Raw genomic sequence first — 13146 nt, forward strand, 5'->3', positions numbered from 1 at the left:
ACGGAATTCAATAAAAACACGGTGTATACTTTTAAACATAGAAAATACAACATATGTACTTAATATGTACTAATATCTAATTTTACTTTTGATACAGAAGTACAGACACAGAAACATAACGAAAGCAAAAACAAAAATATTTATTGTTGAAAACAGGAGCGGGCCGCGGGAGCGCGGTCCCGCAGGAAGAATTTCTATGTCCATCTCGCTCACCCGCGCGCCTCTCTTACAACTCATACCGTTTAGGTGGAATGCGGAATTAAAATGTAAATAAAATCACTAATCAATGCAAAATGATTCTTTTTTCAGTAGGTACGTAATAAACAGCATTAGTACATCAATTTACATAAGAAAAAAATAGCTAATATCATTTCTATCTATGAGTACTGTGTGGCGCCGCTGGGGAGTATGCTCCCCAGCGGCGCCACTTTCAATGCCGATTATTTCATTTCCTATCACAGGTACAGCCATAAACATTATATGTACATGATGTACCTTTTAGGTACATCATTTCACTATATAATTCATTGGTATTCATTATGGTGGCGCCGCTGCAGAGTAGCACACGCCCAAACATCGAAAAAAATATTGTGTCCATAATAATTGACAAAACTAAAAAAGAAGTTTGTCAATCATTTGGCCCGATACCGGAAATTTTTGAAAATGTTGTTTTGGATAATCCGCAACCTGAAAATGTAATAAAAGAGGAAATAAATATGCCCGCTGTCTTCAAATCCAAAAAAGATTCCTTATATAGAACACGGAACAGGTTTCTTAATGTTAAAAAAACTCACTGCACAAACTTAAATGAAATAAAAGTGCCAGATATAATTGCCAATAATTTTCTTGTATGCAGTGATGGCAATACAGATAATAAAATATTGATATTTTCAAGCCTCTTAGCTAAAAATACAATTAAAAATATAGCAGACAGAGCGGGCAGTTTCTACGGCGACGGAACATTTCAAAGTGTGCCACCGGTATTTTATCAGCTCTACACCATTCATTTGGATATCATCACTGGCAACAAGGACACTGTAAACATTGTCCCAATGATAATTTGCTTATTGCCGGATAAGAAACAGGAGACCTATATAAGACTCTTTCAACTCATTAGAAAACATTTTGAAATTGACATTCAGAAGTACCAATGTGATTACGAAATTGCTCAGATACAGGCCTTAAAAATCGTGTTTCCGGGTATAATAGTCACTGGCTGCTATTACCATTTTCATTTGGAAAAAATCCGAGAGTTTGGGTATTGCATCAACAACCACAGGCTATAAGGTAACAGAACTATGTGCCCATCTGCCACTCTTGCCTGTCTGGTCAAACATTAAATTGGAAACTGGTGACTTGTTTGCAGGCTATATGGAAAAATATTGGCTAGCCTAAGTTCCGGAACTCATTAGTTGTGCCAATGAAGTTCATAGAACGAACAATAGCCTTGAAGGTTGGCATAGACGACTCAACGCCAGGATGAGGGCAAAACCGAAATTAGTCCTATTCCTATTCAAATTGAGAAAAGAGTCTACATATGGCAAGTGTTGAAACTGCGGCAATATTTGTTTGAAGGCAACGCAAGAAGAAAAATTGACGTTTTATTTAATTCTAAGCACAAAAAAGAACTTCAAAATCTGCAAAACAAGGATATAACACCTCATTATTTTTTGCAAAAAATGTGTAAAATTAAAAGAGAAATGAAATATATGTAAGTTTAAACAAATAAAGATACCTAAGCAAAAGATGTTTTGATTTTTAAATTTCTTTTAAAATAAGTGACAACATGTTTAGGTTCTTACTCGTTTTAGGCATAGGTAAGGCGTTTTAGGCATAAGGCGTTTTAGGCATAATGCGTTTTAGTCTCAATCTTGATGTGGTCGAAATACATTTCAGTCATAATACCGCTGTTGTCCTAATGCGTGTTAGTCGTAATGCGATGTAGCTTAACAGCCATTTAGTCTTAATACCCTTTAGTACAAAAGCTATAATGGCATGTTGACAATTAGGAACTTGACGTTTTATGTCATGTGCGATTTAGACTTGAGAGCTACATAGGCACAATCCGTTTTAGGCAGACGGAGAACAAAGGCCATCTTCCAGGGACCTCTTCCAGAGCTGGCGCTGCTGCCGATGCGGAAAGGATCTCAAGCGGCGCAAATATGCAGCCATAGACACCGGCTGCATGTTCGAGCCGTTTGGTGTGGAGACGCTTGTGCAGTGGGGTCAAAGCGTGCACAGCATATACCTACCTATAAAGAGTTGGCCAAGCGCCTAATAGACGCAACGGGTGACCGGAAGGCTGGAGCTTATCTCACCCAACGCATTGACGTTGCCGGTAGGTACGCGCGGTAACGCCACCAGCCTTCTGGGCACCCTACCGGACGGCACAGACCTTGGGCCAATTTTTTAATTGTAGGTTTTTATTTTTTTAGGTACATTTTGTTTAGTCTCTTTAGTTCTTATTTTTTTTGTGATTATAATTTGTTTTTAGGATTACTTGTAAATTGATTTTCATATTATTTTTACAGATATACCTAAATGACTACTCCATGCTGTTTACCTCATAGAAGAGTAAGTTTTATTTAAATTCCTTTTCATGAATGCGAACATATGATATAGTTCGATTTAAAATGCATCCCTACTATCTTCACTACACCTTGTATATACACTTATATATAATATATTAGTAAGTGTTTGAAATAAAAGTTCAATATTTCGGCAATAAAAGCTTAATGAAATTACGACAATATTTTTCACTCAACCCTGACGGTAGACATTGATTGATGGTCGGAGTTGTTAACATCCTTCTTGATCGTGATAGGGTTGTAACGGCGAAGTTTTTTCCCAGTACCTCACAAAATAAATTTAAAACGTGATGCTATGCGGCATTATTTACGCTGTAGATATAAGATAGGAGAAGGCCGGATTTTATAAAAGGCCACCCTCGGGTATTTACTTACTCCTTCCTACCTTTACGCGTGGGTGGAGGTCTGAGGGTGTTCATCTATGTAATGAATGCTTAATTTTTTAAGTGATCATTTATAGATATATACAATAAAGGACCCATGTCTTTTTAGTAGGTAGGTATAGGAACCTATTCATGTTTCAGGATTCATTAGATAGTTGGAATATAAAAAAAATATTATTTATTGTTACGTAGAAACTATCTTTACAGGCTAGCCTTGTGCCTTATTAACTGTATGATTTATGTATATTCATTATAATAATAACATAAAACATTTAAACAAATTCTAACTAATTCGTTGTTTAATTTTAGATATTTATATATAGTGTTCTTAGTTTAAATTTAGTTTTATTCATAATATATATAATTATTTAGTTCATAAGTTATTTATTTGTCTTTTTAGTGTCATATTCGTATACTTATCAAATAAATTGATACATTAAAAAATATGCGATTACATCATCGATTAATTATAATAATATATATATATATACCTACATACTATGGCTATGAAGATTTTATAATTGTACAGAATCTACCTACAGATAAGCAAATGATATGAAAATTAGGAAAAGTGCTTTGTATTATAAATAAAAGACATCTGGTTCTTTTATTTGCAGATTCTTTCATGAAATGAACGGCGCAAAGGTTTTAACTCTAAAGTGCTTTCAATGTAAGTAATCGAATTCTTTTGTGTGAAAATTCTTAAGGAAAAATCCCGAGCAATATGTAACGTACGATGATTGCACTTACGAGAGGTATTTGAAGCAATCCAGTCAGTTCAGCCTTACAGCTTAATGTGACAGTATTTATTGTATTATTAACTTAGTAACGAAACTTTTTTTTGTTATTTAGTTTCCTTTAGTATACGGATCGATAATGTTAAACAAAATAAGGTCATTGAGTTTTAACACAGTATTGCACTGAGGCATCCGGTATAGTATAGTAGGTATTCTATGTTTTGGTTAAATACTTATTAAAAGAATCATTAAAGTTAAGTAAGTTGAACATACAGAAGAAAAGATTTCACAAATGTTTAAAAGAGCTAATAAATGTAATCTTCGTTAGATAGTTATCCTAGCAAGAATGTAAGCTAAAAGTTTTGTCTTTGGAGGCGTCGCCTGTGAGAAACTATGACAGTGTGCTTGTGGTTGAAATTGAAAATATAACAATACTCGTAATTATAGACAGTTAACAGTGCTTTGATTTCAATAAAAAGAAATTCTATAATCTTTTTGAGGGAACCACTGAGCTTCCACAGGCAACACATGGAACAAATCTTGCTGCCGCATAAGTGTACGTCCTCATATGTTAAGCCTATGTAGAGCCTGTTTATCCGTGGTCCAATCGATTGGACCACGGGACACTGAATTTATCGGTAGTCCAACACTAGAAAATATGTTTACCCGTCGTCCAATTGTTGCACCACGGAAACGCACGTTTACCCATGGACCAACTAACATAAAGGCAAAAAGGTTGTCTTAGTAATCTAATATTGTGTTAAACTGCAATTGAATGCAACCTTGTTTCGATAATGACGAGAAATTGACATCAGTGTCAGCTTGCATTTGTTAGTGCGAAATATGGATACCTAAATGTAAAAAATGGCTGAAAAATTTGATTATAAAATAATTCCAAGAAAAGGCGGATGTGTCTTATTATTTAACGGACGGCAGTTTTATAGGGTAAAATCATTAAAAGAAAAAAGTCGAGGATCAACTTTTAGTTAACCTTATGTACCTTAGGTGAACAGAGTAAACGAAAAATAAATTACATGTGTTAGTATCAGTATAAACTCAAAGCTAGCTATAGTATAAACAGCGTTTTATTTCTACATACAGTATAATATTGGCTTGCCTGTCAGCAACATGTATTCTGATAAACGGACATGACGAATAGACAATAATATCGCAGAAAAAAAAGAATTCTGACAGTTGAACTACGGATAGTTTTACTTACCCGTGGTACCACCAGTTGGACATAGCGGTGGTTCATTATACTAGTTGGACAATTGCCCCTCAGTTGTACCACGGGTCATAACAATATGCTTCCGCTGCAGACTTTTCTTGGTCCTTTGCGTTTGTTGTTTGACATTTTAGGCTTGGCGTTGAAATAAAGTATTCAGTATATTTATTGTATCATCATGTTGTTTTTACAAGGTCTTAAGTAGATATTTCATTTCTGGATCAGACATGAACCCTGACAGGACAATCTTATAACTATGTAGTGTGTTGGTTTTAGAAAAGAGTCCGCAACAATTGTTATAAATATTATTTAGTCGCCAATCATAAGATATACAGTAACTAAAGTTCGCAAAGGTGGATCACCGTGTAGGAATAAAAGCATAGTTGGTACCCAGTGAAATGTTGAAATGAAATTCGGTTGAGAAGCAATTCTCAAATTTCCTGGTAATTTTACAAAGATAAAATCTCATGCATTTACATACAGGTTCTCTTCTGGGCCAGTATATAAGTGTAGAGGGCAGCGCCGAAATATGTGCTTAGTGCTTTGTTCTTCCTTGCAACACTCGCAGAGTTACCTAGGTAACAACATTAAAGCCTTAATTTGATTGCCTAGTTATGCACGCCATACGATTCAATGAATAAATACATTTGTCACACAATAAATCAAAACTGCTTCTTCTATATTACCCATTAAAGTCTTCAAATGTTAATTTTGCAGGGCGTCGTCGACAAAATACATTGAACCACTCCTCAGCCGTCAAATTTATTATTCCCTTCAAATTATTTAACTAATCTTCCAAAAGCAATCTCGTTTCCGTGAGTCCTCAAGGCGTAAGGCAAAGCGAAAATACGCAATAATGCGATAATATCAAGTCAATGATCCGTCTCATTTCCTGAGGGATTCTCTGATAGCATCACTTGCAAAACGCGGGTGCTTTGTTTTTCGAGTCCCGTTTCGATAAAAAAAATTACACCTATTTAAATGTCTTCAATAATATAATACATGCTTACATTAAAACGTACATTCACCAGCCTAATAGTACAGAGTGAATACAAACAAGTCTGTGTCGATCCACACATAAAGGATGACTCACGTTAGAATGGCCCGGATCCGGGCCGAGGCACTGACTTCGTTTTCTAGAAAGCACCACGTGAACGAATGAAGAACCTGGGACATTCTACTTTTTTTTGTAGGTATGTAACAGCAACTCAGTGGTCTTGGTTTTTGATTGTCACCCGGTTTGTATGGAAATGAGGCTCTACCACTGCGTTACCATCTTTTTAAATTAATATGTTAATTTTGGTCAGCAATTTTCTATCATTCGGTTCAAGTAACAATTTGGGAATCCAGTTTTTATACACGAATACAATATCTATCATAGTTTTTCTGGTTGGTAATAGCTAGATTAATGGTCATGAAAAAGTAAAATGACCAGCTTACCTTTAGTGACTACGAAAGTTATGAATGGCAATTATACTACAGTTATTTAAATATATTTTTATTAAGATATCGAACAATAGGTACCTACTCCTTTAGCTTTTTTGCGTTGGTTTATCTGCCTAAACCATTATTTGTAGCATTACCGATACCGCAAGTAGGCATTCCGAGCATCCTCAGGGTTGTCGAATCGCGTGTCACGAAATCCAAGTTTGATTTTCAGGAACAGAAATTCACTTTTGAAGCTTCTTTCACATTCTTTTACCGCTGAGTTTTATTTGGTAACTGAAGTCGCAGGGCGGTCACTTCTTTCAGCATAATTCAAGGAGAAGACCCTGAGGAATAATTTGTATTGTGCAAATCAGCAGACTGTTTCGTAAAGAAGATGACAGCGATGAAATCTCCAGTTACTAAATTCTCTAATTTCTCTGCATTTAGCCGGAACTTATAAGTAATCATACAAAATCATCGCACGGACACGTCTCGCTCGCTTAAAATCTATGGTTGACAAAATCCCTCTGCCGCAAAATGTACAAAAAGCAAAATGTACACAACGCGCAAAATGTAACAACAGGTAAAATGCTAAATACGCAAAATGTGCACAAGATAAAACGTACAATAAGCGGAACGTACAAAAGCACATTGTACAATCGCATAATGTACAAATCTGAAAATGCGCACTACTAGCAAAACGTACAATACGCAAAACGTGCAATATGCAGATAGAGTTGTAAGCAAAATGTACATATTTTTTTTGTATTTTATGTGACCCACACCACTGCTGCCTTTACCCCTTAACCTCCTCCTTAACAGCTCGATATCGACTCCAAGAATCCCAGTACTTCCGTGGTTAGGGATGTGCCCTAAAAGTTCGTGTCCGCAAAGTTGTGTTTCGGTAGGGTTGAATCGGACTAGATTGTCCTGATCCCACATCGAGATTTTGGTGAGTTCATTTTCGATGTCTGACACAAGTTTTTCGCGACTCCATCATCATTTTCTATCTTTCAGCCTTTTTGACCCCATTTTCCCCTATTAGGGGTTGCATTCTCAAAAATGCGGAAACACGTGTTTACTAATTTGTCGTTACAAATACTTCTACGAAGTTTTTAATAAAATGGTCTAACAAATCATGATTTCCCATACAAACTTTGGACCCCCATTTTACCCCCTTTTGAGGGTAAATTTTGAAAAATCCTTTCTTAGTGCACCTCTAAACCTTATAACGAATCTACGTGCCAAGTTTGAAAACTTTGGGCCCAGCGGTTTGGGCTGTGCGTTGATATGTCAGTCAGTCAGTTTCTTCTTTTATATACAGGATGTTTTTCCAACATGATTACTGAGGCCATACTGACCGAAATCTCGAAAAAATTTTGGCCTTCCCCATACAAATTGACCGATCGCAAGACGGCATTTTGTATGGGCACGTTGGAAAAACATCCTGTATTTAGATTACCGTGCGAAGTACCCGCCCTGGTTACAAGTAAACTATAAAATAAAGAATGTCAAAAATTGTTGACATAAAAAAAGTTTATTCAGCCCACATACTAGGTCTAGTTTTTATACTTTCATGACCTTAAATGTTTTCTAGATTTTTACGCATCCGAAGTCACGGGAAAAAGTTAGTACCTACATATGATAATATTTTATCATAGATTTTGTAAAGTAGGTACTGAACTACTGATATTACACCTACTTCACTTCAGATACTCTGTAGTAAGAACTCATTTCTACAAATTAATACTGGCACTTGAAAATATTAAAAGGTGACACATAGAACTTTATCTACGCTGTCATTTTAATTAATGTCGATTGTCGAAGAAAATGGAGAATTCACCAATAATAGAAAAAAACCAGAAGGGAAATCCCACTTTGCTGCTAAATGGATATCGTTACAATAGGCGAAGCAAGCGTTTAAACAAAAACGGTACTATACTATGGCAATGCGTGAGTAGAGCGATGTGCACTGCATCTCTCACCATCGACTCCAATTACACAGTTTTACGGTAGTCGCCACATGTATGTGACCCCGATGAAATTGGAAATCAAATCTTCATAACTATAAATGAAGTAAAAAAAAAGCCTGCGAGGAGTTGGGAGGCGTCCAGCAAATTTTCGAAGACAACATTTCTAAGATCCACCCGGCCTATGCACCAACGTTTGCCTCAAAAAGAGACACTATTTACAGGTCAATTAAAAATTACCTTAACGCAAAAAAAATGGTGTTTAGAAAGCCGAATGATGTGACCATACCAGAGGCATTATCCAGGGGATTTCTGGTGAGTGATGATGACGGGAGAAATGAAGTCATAGTGTTTGCCACTGAAATATCGCGGATATTTATGCTATCGCAAGAATCTGGCACCTTTTTTGGTGACGCTACATTTAAAATTTTGCCTAATGCCTATTACCAATATACCATCCATTTGGACATTGACTCAGATACACAGTCCACAAATGTTGTACCGGTGGTGTATGCTCTTATGGCCAATAAGAATAAAAAGAGCTACACGCGATTATTCAGTGTTATTAAACACCAACTGGGCGTCGAGATTCGAAACTTTAAATGTGACTGGGAACTTGCACAAGTCAATGCATTCAGAACAGTCTATCCTGAAGGAAAGTTTAGTGGATGTTTCCATCATTTTAACGACGCCGTCCACAAAAACGCTGATAGACTTGGAGCGAATTCAACTGGTTCAGAAAGAACAATAATCCAAAAATGTTCAATTTTTCCATTACTGCCGGCTCATCGCATTCCGGAAGCTTGGTACCAAATTTCAGAGTCACCTGCCTCAAACCCAACTGCCATGATCGAATTTAAGAAATATTTTGAAAAAACTTGGTACCCGAAATTCAGCCAAATAGCTATAAGCTGTGCGTATCAACGCCACCGCACTACAAGCACTGTCGAGGGGTGGCATCGCCGATTAAAAACCAAATTCTCCAAAAAAATGAATTTATAAATTTGCTTTAATTTACAAACTGCGAAAAGAAGCAAATTTTGGAGATAGAAAAATGACGAGGAGTATATTTAAACCACCATCTAGAAATCGAAGACGCCATGACGTAGTATTCGACCGCAAATATAATTCGGCCTTACAAAAGCTACAAAGCAACCAAATTACAGTTGACCAATTCTTAACCAAAATGACCTACGTCAGATTAGCCGCGTAATGTGTTGATTTTGTTTTAAGTAGAATAAAGTTACGTTTTTATTAAGTTTAACAATTTAGTTAAGTTTTACTTATTATAGTAATTTTTGTATTCGTATCGAATTAAATAAGTTACCTATAACTGTTTTTTTAATCATCGGAAGACAAAATATGGGCTGCACAAGGTAAATGTTTGTTTCCAGGAACGCCAAAGACCAGCATCCAAAATGAATGAATGAAGGGAATGCAAAACCGGTTACTTTTACCATACAAAACTAACCGGTTTTGCATTCCCTAATTCCACCAGCATGTACATTTTTTTTATTAAGGTCTGGTATTTGAAAATGAATAAAGTCAATACATAAATTTCAACTTTCCTATACTTTAGGATTTAAGGAGGGGGTTAAGGGGTAAAGGAGTAAACCCAGCAGTGGTGTGGGTCACATAAAATACAAAAAAAATATGTACATTTTGCTTACAACTCTATCTGGATATTGCACGTTTTGCGTATTGTACTTACGTTTTGCTAGTAGTGCGCATTTTCAGATTTGTACATTATGCGATTGTACAATGTGCTTTTGTACGTTCCGCTTATTGTACGTTTTATCTTGTGCACATTTTGCGTATTTAGCTTTTTACCTGTTGTTACATTTTGCGCGTTGTGTACATTTTGCTTTTTGTACATTTTGCGGCAGAGGGGACAAAATCACCCGCGAAATTGAATTGAGGAAATAGAGAGAACATTAATGATGATTAAGGTGGTTTTTAAGTAGTTTAAGCATATCCGTTCGAAAAAAAATAATGAAGTGGACCTGTAAGCGTATATTTTAAAAGTAATAAATAATTATTAGAGTCAGACCGAAAAAAGTCTGTAGCGATTTAGATACCCCACGCAGTCGTGTAATTTTAAATGTCAAACTTCCATGAAATTTTGACGTGTAAATAACACTTGCACTGCGTGAGCTATCAAAATCGCTGCAAAATTTTCTTCGTCTAACTCTAACAATGGATGGATTAAGAAGTGACAACAGTGATTAATTGTATTTCGAAACGTTTTGGATGTGACAGCCAGTGGCTATCCTAACCTCAGACTAAATAGTTTGCGTTTGTTCTCTTTCATCTGAGATAAACTCTTGGTTACCCCCAAAAAAGGGATACATAGCAGAATGTCCAAGTCGTAAAATGAGCAGTAGTGCAAATTGCAGAAGTGCAGGACGTAAAATATGCAGATTGCGAAATGTGCATATCGTAAAAAGTGCAGGTCGCAAAATGTGCAAATCGTAAAAAGTGCATGTCGTGAAATGTGCACATCGTAAAAAGTACATGTCGCGAAATGTGCAAATCGTAAAATGTGCAGGTCACGAAATGTGCATATCGTAATGTCGCTTGCTTTGTGTGTTGTCTCTAGTTTAACTGCATGGTAGAAAGGCCGACGGGCATATTTCAACGCATTGCGTCTTAAATTATTTGCTCATAAAACAAGGTACAAAATAATAAAAAACCCGCTCACTATTAAAAATTTATTATCATGAACTAAACTAGTTTTTACGTATAAGCTACTTTTCTAAAATTTGGTATGTTGGTAAAAACTAGCCAAATCAATTCAGGATTTTCTACACAACACAGAACTTGACACCCATATAGATCTCAACTATTTTGTCGGCGAGTCAACAACGACACATATTCTTAATATTGAACTTGGCTCTCATTTCACATTTATGTTTTTGTTGGGATATCATTACTTTTTGTACAGATATTACTATAGTAGGTATTCATCATGAAAGCAGTTTGCCTAAGCTGAAATCGCTAACTCGCGGTCAATTGTCAAAAAGTTTCAGTATTGAGATTTTGTCTTTTGTATATGCCTAATAGTCTACCTTCATGTGAAATATCAAGTTTCTAAGTTATCTATAAGTGGGTTAGGTTTTTGGTCTATAAGTATTAATTTTTTTTTTCCATCGAAATATCAATAATTTGAGTTCAATATTTTCAGTCAGTCACAAAAATGCCAGTTTTTAACCGTTAATTTATCACTAACTGTTTGAGCTATGTTTATGAATTTTTTTATTTTGGGCAAGCTAAGGGGCTTCAATACATGTGCCAAATTTCATTTGTGTAGGTTAAGTAGGTTTCAAGTTGTGAAGGGGTCAAATGTAGCTCGAAATGGTTCGTGTAACATTACACACGGTTGCTGTGTCGCCAGTTCCCTTTTCTTTGAACTTGGCTGGACACGCTCCCGCGTGTCTAGATATATTTGTGTAAATTAGAAACGTCATTCATAGTCATAGAAAGTCATCGTCATAGAAAAATCATTCATGAAATAATAAATAATAATCTAAAATCTTAAAGTGAAAATTGTATACCTAGCATATAATTTCTTGTTACTATTTTACCCTTCACAACCGCAGTGTGGAGAGATGCATAGATAAAAAAATGGACTTTAGCCCCTTTCGTATTTATTCTGAAAAGTATTAACTTCAAACTGGGCATGCATACATTTCTTTCGCAAATAAAATATACAGCGCGGCGGTGGTCTTTCCTATATCGACAGAATTATGACCAAAGATATAAGTAGGTAGTTTTTTATTATTAAACCGAATTTGGCATTTTAATAACCTTTACATTTGGTTATAGCGTTTTTAAATCCACCCCCTAAGGGAGTGAAGAGGGCTTGAAAGTTGATATCACATTGGAATATTTTTTAAAGCGAGTAACTAGAAACATCCCAGAGACACAATATATTGAAAACAGGTAAAGTAGGTAACTTCACAGTTTATGAAAATTTATCCCCTAAGGACTAATGTGGTTGTACATATTTTTCAAAACGAGATGCTAAAAATGGTAAAATATAACAATTAATAGATTTAGTAAGTAATTAGCACAACATGTTTTGTCCCTAGAGTGGCGATCAACTTGTATTAACAGATATCGTCATAAACAATTAAAATCTAAATTATATAAGTCGGGAATTGTGGGCGTATCATACTATCTGCAGCACATCAGAACCTTCAATCGTGGATGACGAGGGCCTTCAATGAAATACGTTGTTCAACTCACAATCTTTACTGCACAAGACTCATTACAAATCACAGCACGCGATACGTTTCTTATCTTAAGCAAACCAGTGGATTTGACCCAGGAACCGCCACAGACGTCATCTTCTCCCGTTCGTTCTCATCGTGCTTCTTCTGAAGATTGATTGACAGCATAACTTCAATTGTTCTCGACTTCAATTGTTTTAATAGCGCACTCTATGACGTCTTAGCGGAACTGCGTCGAACGCCACTCAGATGTACGTAACACGTAACACCCTAGTTTGCTCTATTTGTCAAGGTTTGCATGATAAAACGCCTCTTGAGGGCGATAGATGGCACATTTCAGCCGTTCTCCGACAGGGCCCACCTGACATTGTACGGGTCCCTCCGTACATTATCCTCCTTTGTGACTCTCACTGGTAGACTAGAGTGAAGATCAGATTTCTTCTTCTTTCAAAAGAGACTGTACAGCGCAGTTCATCTGCACCACCACGGCATCCTGACATTGTATGCATCACTGCATACATCTGCGGACAGAATACAACAATCTGAGGTATCTAAGCTCAATTGCTCGGCCTACCTGACCAAA

This window comes from Cydia fagiglandana, chromosome Z (assembly GCF_963556715.1).
Source record: "Cydia fagiglandana chromosome Z, ilCydFagi1.1, whole genome shotgun sequence".
In the NCBI taxonomy this organism is placed as follows: domain Eukaryota; kingdom Metazoa; phylum Arthropoda; class Insecta; order Lepidoptera; family Tortricidae; genus Cydia; species Cydia fagiglandana.